The sequence below is a fragment of the Equus quagga genome, unplaced genomic scaffold (genome assembly GCF_021613505.1).
Source record: "Equus quagga isolate Etosha38 unplaced genomic scaffold, UCLA_HA_Equagga_1.0 203_RagTag, whole genome shotgun sequence".
Lineage (NCBI taxonomy): Eukaryota > Metazoa > Chordata > Mammalia > Perissodactyla > Equidae > Equus > Equus quagga.
Window position 1 is genome coordinate 7,442,473 of NW_025798627.1, and position 15,215 is coordinate 7,457,687.

A 15,215-nucleotide genomic window follows, 5' to 3' on the forward strand; every position below is an offset into this window, starting at 1 on the left:
AGACAGAAGTAATAGTCACATGGCTTTTGAATCTTTCTATATTTCTATGTAAAAACAGACAGAAAAACTAAATAGAAAAACCAAAACCCGTGAACAACGTATGCAGCCAAACTGGGTACAGGATATGCCCACAGACCGTGAAGTGACAGCAGGTGATGGCAAACCACAGTTTCTGTTAATGGATGCAGAGGAGAGGCAGCTGGGTGTCTTAAGGGTGCGAGACCAGGAGATCCACAGAACAGGGGACAGCAGCTGCCTTCCAAGACAAGGCCCCACCCAGAGGAGAAACTCCTAGAAGTGGAATCAAATTGAGCACAACAGGGCCAATAAAAAGTGAAGGAAAGAGGGGACCCCTCCAAAGTCAGGGAGTGGAACAGAGTCGGGAACTTTCACAAAAGAGAGTCAACTCCAAAATGTGAAAGGTAACACACTAAATTTTAAAAAATAATTATCTTAGGCAGTAAAATTTCTTAAAATTTTCATATATTTCTTGTCATTTAATACTTTTTTTCCAGTGAGCTTGTATAGCTGAAATAGTGAGCATGTATTTTGTAACATGCATATTTTACAAAAGCCATATATATTTAAATTATAATACATATTTAAATTAATATTGAAAGATAGTACTCTAAAATATAGGTGCCTGAACTAGCTGATATATCCGAAAGGCAGTACCCACAAAGATAGGACCCACCCTGAGATCAGCTAAATTAATCCAAACCGAGTAATCAAGAAGGAAAGTGGGGCCTTCCAAGACAGACTGTGCTAACAAGCTACTGGTGCCACCGCCTTCTGCTGTAGACTTGCTATTGTTTAGACATTATGAGGGCAATGAATGGTAACTAGCCGAATGCATGAGTCTAAAATATGAATGAATGTAGAGTATGAGAAAACTTTAAATCAGTTTTGTTTTTTTTTTTTAATGAACCTTAAAAATCAAGTAAGCATTTCAGGAGAATGAAAAAACTAGAGTAAAGATTATTTAGAACTTTGAATTGGAGAATACTGCAGTGTTGGGCTAAACTCAGTTTCAATAAATAGAGTCAGCTGAAGAAGTAAGTCTAAAATCAGGTCTCAATCTCTTCTCTACTGTAACACACACGAGAGACTTCTTGCGTACATAATGCTCACCATTTCCCACATGTTAGCTGATCCTCTCTCCCTAGAAACATGTTAGAATGCAAGTGAGAGATTCTTGAGTCCCCTTTATTTAAAGAACTAGAGGAAACCTTGGAAAACTTCAGGACAACTCTTGTCAGTAACGATGAGGTGGTGAGGGCTTTGGCGTTGGCATGAACCCACGTTTGGCTGGTAATCTGACCATTTCCCCAATCTACGTTCTCAGGCAAAGTACTTTACATCTCAAAGTTTCATTTTCTCCATCTGTAAAATGGGCTTAATAATTCTACACAGGCTGTTGTGATAATAAAATGAAATAATGAATGTAGAATATTTAGCACAATGCCAAAATGTTGGCTATTAATAATAATTATAAACTTAACCAGTAACAATCTCTGTATGGATGACAATACACTAGTGTGAAGGGGAAAAAGTGCCGTTGAAAACCAGTAATCTAAATAGTCTTAAGTTTCATTCTTAATAAAATTCTTTTATTCTTTATATATTTCCTTCATATAGTATTCAGGTTAATAAATTACTTATTATTATTTAAAATATTACAAGTACCTACTATGTATAAGGCACATTCACATTTGATGGTAATTAGACAGTAAAGGTATTTGGTTTTCTCTCATTTTATTTAGCTATTTATTTATTTATTTTTCAGGGTACTCTTCAAATGAAGAGTTATTTTAAAACCAAAGTAACAGCCTGATGGATGGATGCCTGTACAGACAGCTCATCTTCACTTCTGAGCCTCAGCAGGACTTAGCTGGGCTTCTGGAGTACTGAGCTGAGCCTGCAGCTGTGCAGCCTGGAGCAGCTCTCCCAATCCAAGAGTGGGAGGTCTGTGAGACCACAGATTTCACCAGCTGACTGCAGAAAAACCCTGAGTTCATCTCAACACCTGTCTTCATCTCAACACCTGTGTTCTGAGTTGTCCAAGCCCCGGGAACCTGGTAAACAAACCACCCTCAGTGTTAGTCCCTGTCGTCAGCAGAGTATTGTAACCAGCTGATTTCCTGTGCATGGTTGCAAATAACTTCGTTTGAGTGATTTCTCACCCAGGTGACTAAATCAACTGGTGGGTTTAGCATTTGTGTGGACAAAGACTTAGAACCTGTTTTCCGTGGTGCAATTTTAGTGTCTGCGATCTTTCCAGTCATTTTTGTCTACAAGCTGTTGGCCCTGAGAATTATTTACATTTTAATTACAAGTGCTCAACCCCCTTTAGGAAGCGAGGCAAGCAGCTTATTTACTTCCTACAGGCCGGCTTCTGAGGAGACAGCTTAGCCAGGCTTGCTGAGCCGTTGAACCAAACTAAAGTAACTTGCACCCGGTCCTTATCCGCCAGCTCTGCTTCTCCTCTGCTGGGGCTTCTCGGGGAACCAAAACTGAAATAAGCTGCTCTACGTAGCAATCAAAATACTGCCTCATTGTTTCCGGCTTCCTTTTCTCTGGATGAAGCAACCTTCTACCAGATTCTATTTGCATATATGTACAGCTCTCATTTATTGAGCATTGCAAGGGAGTGAGTTTGTTCTCTATGTGCCTTTTGAAATAGCTTATCCCTTTAATCATTTAACCTTTTCCTTATTTACCAAGAAATATTTTTAAATATCAGTCGGACTCATTCCCCTTCTAAAACAGAATACACTAAACAGAAAGCAAACTTCCCTTGATGCCACGTGGCCGTCACTGTGGATTAGTCATTGAGATGTACTCTGATACCCACAAGGGCGACGGAAGTGGGAGGACTTGTTTGTCTCAACGTTAAATAATCCCACACTGATATGTCCGAATTCTTGTTTCTGCCTTGAGGTCTCTTCCTTCCCTGTCTGGCTGTCTATCTCTAACAGTCCCTTTCTCCACTTCTAATGTGCTGTTTCTAATCTGCCATGAACTGGGAAATCAGCTGAGCTTGTTCCTAGAACTGGGGAAATCAGATAACCCTGTTTCCTAGAACTAAATTCCTGACGTCATGTTCTATGAATGGAGTGCATAAACTTCAGTGTGTACTTGGCTGTTAGTTAGGATGCTTTTGGCTGCAAATAATTGAAAATCCTGACTCATCATGGCTTAAACAACAAGGCAATTTATTGTCTCATGGAACAAAGAGGCTCCAAGGAGGATGGAGTCCAGGTACCATACTTCAGGCCCCATTTTACTCCTGGTAATTCTACCACCTCTGCCTTTCATGCTTGGCTTCATCCTCCAACTGGTGACAATATGGCTGCAGTGGTTCCAGAAGCACATGCTGACACAGCAATGTTCCAAGGAAGGAGGGAGAACATCTCCTTCTGTGTCTCTTTTAGGAGACAGAAACCTTTTATTTTATTTTATTTTTTTATTGTAGTAACATTATACAAATTTCAGGTGTACATTGTTATATTCCGATTTCTGTGTAAATTACAGCACATTCACCACCCAAAGACTAATTACAACCCATCACCATACACAAGTGCCTAATCACCCCTTTTACTGTCCTCCCTTCTCCCTTTCCCTCTGGTAACCACCAATCCAATTTCTGTCTCCGTGTGTGTGTTTGTTGCTGTTTTTATCTTCTATTTATGAGTGAGATGATTTGGTATTTGACTTTCTCCCTTTGGCTTATTTCACTTAGCATAATGCCCTCAAGGTCCATCCATGTTGTCACAAATGGCCAAATTTCATCCTTTTTTATAGCTGAGTAGTATTCCATTGTGTATATATACCACATCTTCTTTATCCATTTGTCCCTTGATGGGCACGTAGGTAGCTTCCAAGTCTTGGCTATTGTGAATAATGCAGTGAACATAGGGGTGCATATATCTTTATGCATTTGTGTTTTCATGTTCTTTGGATAAATACCCAGCGGTGGAATAGCTGGATCATATGGTAGATCTATTCTTAATTTTTTGAAGAATCTCCATACTGTTTTCCATAGCGCTGTACCAGTTTGCACTCCCACCAGCAGTGTATGAGGGTTCCCTTTTCTCCACATCTGCTCCAACATTTATTGTTTCCTGTCTTGTTAATTATAGCCATTCTGACGGGAGTGAGGTGATATCTCATTGTAGTTTGATTGCATTTCCCTAATAATTAGTGATGTTGAACATCTTTTCATGTGCCTGTTAGCCATCTGTATATCTTCTTTGGAGAAAGTCTTTTCAGATCTTTTGCCCATTTTTTAGTTGGGTTGTTAGTTTTGTTGTTGTTGAGATGTATGAGTTCTTTACATATTTTGGATGTTAACCCCTTATCAGATAAGGAGAAAGAAACCTTTCCCAGGGGTTCCCCAGCTGACTTGTCCTCAGGGCCCAGAATTGCCATTTCCTAAACCAACCACTGACTGGGGATAGAATTCTCATGATTGACTTGGACTAATTAGCATCCTGGACCAAACTGGAATCCTCTTAAGAATAAGAAGAGTAAAAAGTAGACATTTGGAAGGGAACCAACAATATATGCTAGAAATTGAAATTGTCTGCTTATGATTTTTTAAACAATTTTTATAGATTTGCAACTGTGTCTATAGTTATTTCAGATTTGGAGCAAGTCGCTTTTAGAAAAATGAGATATTGTTTTAAAATACAATCAAATGGTAACTAGAGATATTTAATGAAAAACTAACTTTGGGTTACATGTACCATAAATGGAGACAAAGTTTGGTGGTTGCTTCTCTGTGAATATTATAACACTTGAATGATTCAACCTAAAGTAAAAAGACTACACAGTTTATTACAAGGAAATGTTCAGAGGAAGGAGCTGTTGAGAGGGAAGAGCTGTAGAGGGGTGAGCCTTTTCATGAAGGCCAGATACCCTTCAAATGACTAGCGGTAAATGCATTAAGTGACAGGAAGATCCCAGCAACCAAGATTCAGTTCTTGGAGCACATTAGGTAGGAGGTCTTAAGACCTAGACTACTCTTTAGGGTATAAGCAATCATGGATAAATTGGGCAGATTTGCCCATATCTTTTGCTTCTTTCTTGCAGCTCTGGAAATCTCCCTATATGGGGAGCTCAAGTGAGCATTTCTTCAATTAACACAAGAATATAGATATAGGACTGTTCTTTTAGATCAATTAATGCACCCCTCTTATTTCGTAGAGTTCAAGCTTCCAAGAAGACATCAGCTCTTCTTTGAAGTGGTCCCTGACTCTCCTCCCCATCTCAAATTGTGATTTCATGTTCCTTCTCTTTGCTCCCTTAGCATCTCTGCATACTTCCAACATAATATTTACCACACTGGATTATAGTCTTTGATTTTTGTTTGTCTTTTCCCCTAAATTCCAAGTATCTTGACAAAGAAACCAGGTTCTACTTATTTTTGTGTCCACAGGGTCCTAGTGCTTAATGATTATCTGTCAGAAGGATGGATGAATAGATCGATGGAGAAACTAAGGAGCAAAGCAATCAGTGATTTGTTCCAGCCCACTCCGGAAGAGGGCTGCTCAGTCAGGGTAGAAACCTAGTTTCCAGGGCTGTTTTCCAATTCACAAATCTGCTACGTCTATGCAGGTGAGTTTTTGTTGGGGATTTTGTTTTTAAGTAAATTCTCTTAAGACTATGCTAGGGCAAGTAGAATGTGATGACACCAGAAGTGAAAGGATCCTGAAATCCTGGCATCAGGATGTGCGGGGTTTTAGGAATGGCAGTGTGGCTCAAAAAGACTTCTTATGAGAAACAAAAAGACTCCCAATTCTCTTCTTCAAGGCACCTTTGGTTACCAACCATTTAGGAGACTGAGCCCTAAGCCTTTCCCCCCACTCCGCCCACCCCACTGTGTATAAAAGACAAGATGCTGTGAACATGAGGATAATATCCACTAGAAGCCTCTATCATTCATTTTGGCTTTGTGACAACTTCCCTGGAAACTCAACATCTTGAGGGGTGAAGTTGGTTTTTGTTTGTTTTTTTTTAAAGATTGGCACCTGAGCTAACAACTGTTGCCAATCTTTTTTGTTTCCTGCTTTTTTCTCCCCGAATCCCCTCAGTATATAGTTGTATATTTTAGTTGTGGGTCCTTCTAGTTGTGGCATGTGGGACATCACCTCAACGTGGCCTGATGAGCAGTGCCATGTCTGCGCCCAGGATCCGAACCGGCGAAACCCTGGGCCACCGAAGAGGAGCGTACAAACTTAACCACTCGGCCCCTTAGGATGAAATTTTTTTACTGCAAAGTTTCAGTGTCACTTTAGTGAGATCATAGAACACTCTTTTCTTGCACTAGAACCAGGCAGAAAGTCTCACTCACTTACAGCCAGCACAGTCCCCAGGCTCATTATGGCCTAACTGGTCACCTAAAGTAATGAAAGGGGGAACAGCTTATTCTCGTTCCAGTTGCCATTTGACCAAAATCCTACCAGAGTCACCTATCTGCGAGCGTTTATTCCTCACTATGGAATGTAACTCTTGCTCATCCCTGAAAAACTTGAGTGACCCGTTATATTGAATGGTGAACCCATTCCAGAAGGTGGACTGAACTGGCTCCAGAACTGGTGAAAGCATCCTTTTTGCTTCACATTTCGGGACTCTTGTGAATTATCAGCACATCAAGCCCTAACTAGAAATGCAAGATCTTTCAAATTTCACGAACTACAGCAGGTAATTTGACTGAAAACAATTTGGCAAAATGAAATTTTGCCAAATATAATTTGACCAAATATGAAGTGTTTATAGGTATTTAGTTTAAAAGTAATTTGGTCAATAGGAAAATTGGTAAAATAATACCTACATGAAAATGAGTAACCACAATCACTGCTTCTTTTAGTGTTGGTAATTTTGGTATATATACCATGAGGTGGCTTTGTAGCTATGTATCTTAAGCATTTTTGTCTGCTTGTTAAAATTGGTTCCTTTTTTTTTTTTTTTCTGATTACTTATACTCTTTGCTTCAAATGGAACAACCTAAAAGACCAAGAAAAGTAGATTGGTTAAAACAGCATAAATATCCATTAATAAAGGGATTCATTAAAACAGAATTTTCATATATTTTCTTTTATGCTTTATTTTATTATTTAACTTCTTTTGTTAATTTTCTCTTAGTGTAAAAGCAATGTTACTCAATAGAAAAAAATTAGAAAATATAGCCATGCAAAAATGGGATATTATGAACACTCATAAATTTACCTATCCAGTTGACACCTTGAAACCTTGAGTTATTTCCTTCCAGGATACACACACACACATCTAACCCCTGAAAATAGGATCGTGCTATAACAATGTTTTATAACCTCTGATGTAACCTCTGTATAAGAAGGCCACAAACTGTTGGACCTCGACGCTGTTTTAACTAGTATTCTATTGGCCAAAAACAAATTAAGAATTATTTTACATCCAGATAGTGGGAAAAAAGTGATATGTGGACACAAATGCTTAAAGCCACATAAAGGGTTATGAAACTACCCTGTGATTAATACTAATTATTAATATTTTAACAGCAGTTTCTACAAATTCAGAATTTTCACCAGATTGTTCTATCGGCCAGTTTTCTTTGGATCATCTTTTTCAGTTCCTAGTTGCTTGTGGCCAGATCAGTTTTGAGCAAGTTATTAGGAGGTGCAGTTCATTTTTAAGCTCGGCATCCTTCCATGTCAAAGCTGCCAGAGATGTCTGCATCAGTCATTTCCAACCCATCTGCTCTGTGGCACACAACCTCTGGGTGGCCAAATTAGTGACACACCTGTGGGCCTTGTGCCAACAAGAATTTCGGGTGACCTTCACAAATATATTCAAGAGAATAGAAGTAAAAGTTAAGGGAGATTGGATGAAGGGTGCACAGAAACTCTCTGTTCTATGTTGGCAACTTTTCTGCAAACCTAAAATTCATTCAAAATAAAGAGTTAAAAAAATAGCCTGAAATATAAACAAATTGGAGAAAAATCTTTCCTGAAAATTAGGAGAAATCGACCTCCCACCCCCGTACACACGCACACACACACAGAGTGATCAGATGAGACCAGTATGAAAATTGGTACCCAGGAGGCATGCTGTGGGGGGTTTACACAATATCTGTAGTTGAGCTGGGCCAAACATTGTCATTACAAGAATCACATTCTTATCTGTGAAAACGCACTGCTTAAAGAGGAGAAGCAAAAGATTTCCTGCACTTAGGTCTGAGACATTTTTCTGCAGGTTTTTGCAAAGTGAGGATAAAGTGATATAGGGGTTAACATCCTCAACAACACCCCAGCTCTAAATAAAATAATGTCCTGTAGAAGCAGGAGTAGGATCTGCATTGATAGGCAGAGAGGGCAAAGCAGTTAGATTTCTTTAATAGTCATTTGAGATACTAGAAATATACTTTAAACAATTTTCTCTTTAAAAGAAAAAAAAGCCTAATTATGGGCAGCAGTGGGGTAAGAATATTTCAGGAAATATTAGCAAAGCTGCCTTGTCAGGAAGGTTTAAAAATAAATACTAGACAAGACAAGCAGACGTGATATACAGGTCCAGATCACATAGCTATTGGCCAAAGCTGAAAAGCAAGACTTGAGGCAGCTGAGTTTTAAGAAGAAATGGAGCAGCACAGTGTTCCCTTAAAATACGTGACAAATTCCATGCTGCCAAGTGCCACCTGCACTGTTTATTTGTTGGCTTCTTTATTTCAGTCTGTTAAAAAAAGTCTGTCTGTTGGGAGGCACAGCCTGTCCCAAGCAAAATCAGAAAGAAGCATAAGCTGTATCTACTATTGGCTTCCTCCCTATAACTCTCTCCTCCTTCAACTTAAAAGAATGTTGCAACAAGGCTGAAAGAAAGGAGTGGAAGCATTTAGCTCTGCATTCCTGAGGTCCAGTCTTGATTAGAGGAAGGATTCTTAGGATGCAATCTTGAAGAAGAGAGAGGGTACTGGGAAGCGTGGAGCCCAGAAGCAGAGGTAAACCCTCAAGGGACAGAATCCAATGGAATACAGGTGGGCTTACATGAATTCCAACTGGGAAAGAGAAGGAAGATCCCAAGGGTTTCCTTTATTCACAGGACCTTCCCCTGGTGGGCAAAGGGTGGAGAGGGGGCCTGTTCCCACTTTAGACTCACAAGGTGTCATGCTTTTTCATCGCCGGAGATCTAATCCTCTCATGAAATTGACTAACCCTATAGTGTGAAGGAGGCCCTTAATGAGGCTGCTAGAAGTCTATCCTGGAGTTTGTGGGGATTGCGAGGGAGGGAGCATTGTCTACAGACCCAAACTTCCTAGTGACAACCCCAGGACTTGGAACCCTGCCAACCTGAGCACTGGTCTCCTAGGCCAGGGAGTTCCTTCTGTCCTTACTCCCTTGTCTTCTCTTCCCCTCTGCCCCAGGATGCTGGGCAGGCAGGATCCATTCTTCCTGCAACTTCTTCTCCAGGCTTTGCCTCTGCCCATGCTTAAGTCTCTTCACCTCACACCCTCTCCCCACATGCTCACCCCAAGCATGGCAACACAGGCTTCCTGTCCTGGATGGATCATCACTCAGCCTCCAGACACCTGGGCCTGGTTCTTTTAGAGTGGTTGGGTGCAGCTGCACAGGGGGAGAAAGGAAGTGAACCAAGGAGCCTCAGCCATGGGCCTTGGCAAGTGAGGAGGGGACAGGAAATCCTGAACTGCTGATGGCAAATCCTGATGCCTAATTCCCCCATAATGCAGATTCAGATAAGGAAGTTGAGACCGAATGTGACTTGTTCCAGATCACTCATTTATTTATTGCCAAAGTCAAAATTAGAATCCAGCTCACACAGATACCATACAATTGACATGGCTGCTTCTGCCATGCCACGTAGAAACAGAAGGAAAACCATGATCTTTCCTGAAATACCCATACTAATAGGAGATTGAGAAAAATACTGGAAAGCTTTACACTGAAACTATTGAAACAGGTACTATGAAACTAACAAAGAAAAGTCTAAATTGATTTTTTTAAAAAAAGCTTGCGTTGTCCATATAAAATAATATTAATTTGGGGCATATCCACACAGGGCAAAATATCTTTTATAAATATTCACTAGTGTGAAATATCGATTACATATATTTTCATAGCAATAATCAAAGAGATGGAATTTCAAAATTAGTTCTGCCTTCCTTCCTGAAATTAGGAATGGTTTTGATAAACTTGGTCAACTAAAAATAATCTCTCTGTATCTGTCGAGTTGGTAAAAGTTTTTTAGGAAACAAATATTGTTTTTCTATTTTAGAATTGAATCACAACTTCTATGTAGAGACGACGGTTTCTGGAAGAGGAGCTATTTTAAAATGGCCACGAGGGTCTATAAACCGTTTATTCAGCATTGCCTCCCTTGCCTAAGAAAGTAATCTGATGCTAATCAAATGATTGGAGTATTCAGTCCAATTAAACAGATATTTAGTACCTAAGTGATGGTTTTCGGTATGGGACACAAAGAGATGCTGCTGTCACAGAGCTTGCCATCAGAGGGGAGGATTAGATAAGGACAGACAGCTGTCATATGAGGTGAACTTCAGGTGGGGTGAGTGAGCAAGAAGGGTGCAAAGAGCTATGGGGATTCAAAGGAAGGAGGGAACACAAATATTTGTTGAAAAGAACTTTGTACTGGAATAAATGAGAGATTCAGGAGAAGCAGCTGTGGAGGTAGATGCTTGAGACGTGCCTTGAAGGATGGGAGGGATTGAAAAAAAACATCCCTGGGCTTTGCTCCAGAGCACAAACATGCAGAAAATGCAAATATTTAAGATGATTTTTAAAAGATTGTGTGAAATATTTTAATTTGCTCCTTCTAAAAACACTTACCTCTTTCCACTGTGGTGAACTTATCCAGGTCCCCCGATCCCAGCCATTTTGGGCAGCCTTCTTGTGTGAGACCAGAGGCGTCCTACCAGCCTGGGGACCTTTTGCTTTTGTGTTATAGATGCTACTTCCTCCCTCCTCCCCATTCCCATAGCTCATATTGAGTCTTCATTTGTGCTTGCACTGAGGATGGCATTGCTTATAACTTAATTCACTCATTCGACAAATATTTATTGAACATCTGCTGTGTTCCAGGCATTGCCAGGCGCTAGTAATAGAAGGGTAAATGCAAATTATAGGGAAATGCAAATCAAAACCACAGTGAGAGATCACCTCACACCTGTTAGGATGGTCAAGAAAACAAAAGATAACAACTGTTGGTGAGGATGTGGAGAAAAGGGAACCCTTGTGCGCTTTTGGTGGTAACATAAAATGATGCAGCTACTATAGAAAACAATAGGGAGGTTTCTCAAAAAATTAAAAATAGAATTACCACATGATCCAGCAATCCCACTTCTGGGTATTTGTCCAAACTAATACAAATCAGGATCTCAAAGAGATATCCATCCTCCCATGTTCATTGCAGCATTATTCACAATAACCAAAGTGGAATTGGCTTCACAATGGAAGCTAATTGTTTCACAATGGAAACAAATTAAGTGTCCATGACAGATGAATGGATAAAGAAAATGTGGTATATACATACCCTGGAATATTATTCTGCCTTAAAAAAGAAGGAAATCCTGCTACATGTGACAACATGGATGAACTTGGAGGACATTATGCTAAGTGAAATAAGCCAGACACAGACGGACAGAGACTGCATGATTGCATTTGTATGAGGTCTCTAAAATAATCAAATTCGTAGAAACAGAGACTAGAATGGTGGTTGCCAGGGTCTTGGGGGAGGGGGGAAATGGGAAGTTGCTGTTCAACAGGTGTAGAATTTCAGTTATGCAAGATGAAAAAGTTCTAGAGATCTGCCCTACAACATCATGCCTATAGTTCACAATACTGTATTGTGTACTTAAAAACTTGTCAAGAGGGTTAATCTCATGTTAAGTGTTCTTACCATAATAAAAAAAAAAATTTTTTTTAAAGGTGAATACACCTTTAAAAAATCAGGTGCACGCTAGAGAATCAGAGGACACAAAAACCAAAAGGTAGATGAGACCACAGGGCAGAGGAACCAGACCAGCAGGGTGAAGCATTCCTTAGAGATATTTCTGCAAGCAGATTAAGCCACCCAGGCTATACTCTTAGGCCCACTATTTTCTAAGTACTCCAAATTAGAACAGTATGTACTTTTTAATTTTCCGGTTTGCCAGTTTGATAGGCAAAAAATAGCGTATTGTTTTCCCCCTGGGGCTGGAACAATATCACAGACTCCTTAGCAAAGTTCCTGCTCTCCCAACTCCTGGCTGGTCCGTTTATGGGAAGTGCCATCTTATATTTGGCTGTTGTGGAGAAACAACAGCAAAAAGAAGGCAACGTCAAAAGACCAAGTTAATACTAGAAGATTCCCTATGGGCTTCCTATTCTGCTGTGGCCCGAAGAGAGGACATTTGGTAAGAAAGAGATGATCTCATGCATTAAGGTATGACTTCTTGTTAGTGCCTTGGAGTTGATTCTATGTCCTACTGACACTGCGTTCAGCAGAGTGGAACCCTGCCCCGTCTTTTTGCACCATCCTCTCACCTTCCGACGCTGTCTCAGACAGTGCTCCGCTGCTCTTCTTAGGGTTTCCATGGCCAGTTTTTTTGAAAGTGGGTGGCCACGTCCTCCTCCTTAGTCTGTCTAATCTGGAAGCTCCACTGAACCCTGTCCACCATGGGTGACTCTGCTGGTATTTGAAATACGAGTGGCGTAACTTTCAGCATCACGGCAACACGCAGCCACCACAGTGTGACAACCTGCACACACAGGCGGTGTGGTTCCCTGAGCAGAAATGAACCCAGGCCCAGCAGGGAGAGCGTAAAATCTTAACCACTAGACCACCAGGGCTGGCTAAGTTAAGACTAGCTCCAGTTTAACAAGGAGAGTCTTTGTTCCCTGGGATCAAGATGGTGCAATACCTTGTATCCAATACAGTTCCCGCAGCATGCAGGTGACCACAGAGCACACACTCCTCCATAGGAAGATTATTCCCTCCCAGGGCCAACCACGTGAAAGGAAGGGTGCTAACCCAATGAATAGGCCATGTCCTTCGCACACTATGTGACTAGTATGCCCAGAGCTGAAGAAAAATCTGTCAATGCAACTACGGATTTGCTGGGCCTGATCTAGCCCCTGCCTCCTCCAGCAACATATTTAGCCACTCTCCTCATCTACTAATAAAAGAAAAGATGGTCTGGGTGACACGTAGCCACATTGGATTTGTAAACAGACAAGGAAAACCAACAGCTAAATAGAATTAACAAAGGCCTTAATTTGTTGTGTTGTTTTTAAAAATCTTTAATGAGGTGTAACTTACATACCACAAAATTCACCCATTGTTAAGCATAGAATTTAATGATTTTTAGTAAATTTACAGTAGTGCAAAATGTGCAAACTTTCTATCACCCCAAAAAGACCTCTTGTGTCCATTTGTAGTCAGTCCTTGTTCTTATTCCCTGTCCCCAACCAACCACTATTCTGCTTTCTCTCTCTTACGGATTGGCCTTTCCTGGAAATTTCACTTAAATGGAATCAGGCAACGTGTAGTTTGTTATGTCTGGCTTTCTTCACTTAGCATAGTGTTATTGAGCTTCTTCATGTTGCAGCATGTATTAGTACTTCTTTACTCTTTATTGCTGCAGAATATTTTGTTATACAGATGTGCCACATTTTGTTTTTTCATTCATCAGTTGATAGACCTTTGGATTTTTTTCTGTTGGGGCTATTATGAATAAACGTGCTATGATCATTCCCATACATGTCTTCGTATGGATATAGTTTCCATTTCTCTTGGGTAGATATCTAGGAGTAGGATTGCTGAGTCACATAGCATGTGTATGTTTAACTTTTTAGAAACTGCCAAACTGTTTTCCAAAATGGCTGTACCATTTCACATCCCCAGCAGCAATTTATCAGGCATCCAGCTTCCTCAGTAATAATTGTTACTGTCTTTTTGACTATAGTCTTCTTAGTGGGTTTATATGTTTTTAAGACTCAGATTTTTCTCACCCCTCAAGTCCCAGAAACCAGCATGGGGTAAGCATAAGCTGGGTCATAACTCGCTAAGACTTTTGAGACTGTGGCAATTCAGGGAAGAGTTTTTTTATGGGAGACAGACAACTACATGCTTGTTATTACAACAAAGAAGGAGGAGAGCAAGCCAGACACCTCCGTTGTCCAACCTTTATTGTCTAAAGCAGGGAAACTAGTTCTTCTAAGGACAAAAAGTTTCCTTTAGATTGAAAATGATCTCAACTTATTCATGCAAGAATTAGTGAACATTTACGAGCACCTGTAGTGAGAGAAAAAAAAAGTAATTCTCATATGTTACATGAAATGAGAGTTAATTTAACTTAAATATTTTTGACTATCTGTGGAGAAAAACACATCACATTGGGAGACAGAAGAGTAAACCAAAGTCCCTGATGAAAGAATTTTAAAATCTGCTCACTCTGATATATGGAGGTGGGGGAGAGGAGGTAGGGTGGGGAGGGGGTGGTCCCATTGCCCCTCACTGATAAAAATTGCAGAGTCACAGACACCTTAGCATGTGTCTAAGAAAGTGAGTATGTGTGTATGCATAGGGGTAGGGAGTTGAGCAAATGCTTGAAAAAAAATAATTTGGAGTGTTAAGAACTATAGCCCCAAAGTCAGCCTGTATGTATACATTACTAATTCTGAGAGTTTCGAATTGCCTTCATATTAGTGACCCGTAAGAAACTTCTGATCCATCTTATGACTCATTGCTCATGACTTTAAAGCTATTTCAGGGTTTGTCAAGATCTTGTGCAGTTAGTTGGGGAGGGCTGAGAGGAGCACACCAGGAAAGTGAGACAGTCCTATGAATATGTCCTACAGTCTTGCCTGCGCAGGTGGAGAAGGGATTCAATGGGCTTCCCCATTCCTTACAGAATAGCACTTCTGATCTTCCTGGAGCCCTGAGCCAAGATCTACCGGAAACTTCTTAAGTCTGATTGGCCAGCAAGAGCCATTGTGTGTATCCCAGCTCCACATTCAGTGAGCTCTAGAACCAGCAAACATGATGAATCAGGCCTTGCCTCTCACCACCCACCCCAGGACTGGTCGTTAAACATTTACCAGCACCCTACTGCAGCGAGCTATACAAACTCTGTAGCAAAGCATTCAGGGTGATCTTCCTTTGAGCATAAGGAAGGGTTCTGAGGGTTACCTTGGAAGGCATCTGCAACAAATAGTACAAAA

The 15,215-nt window shown here is 40.5% G+C and overlaps 1 long non-coding RNA gene across 1 annotated transcript in view; it reads left to right on the forward strand.

The window, feature by feature from the left end:
• The window catches only part of LOC124233483 (uncharacterized), a 37,409-nt gene extending 35,476 nt beyond the window's left edge, over positions 1-1,933 (forward strand). Inside the window, exon 3 of the long non-coding RNA XR_006887072.1 lies at positions 1,787-1,933. This is a non-coding gene — a long non-coding RNA (uncharacterized LOC124233483). The remainder of the gene's footprint in view (positions 1-1,786) is intronic.
• The last annotated feature ends 13,282 nt before the right edge of the window (positions 1,934-15,215 follow it).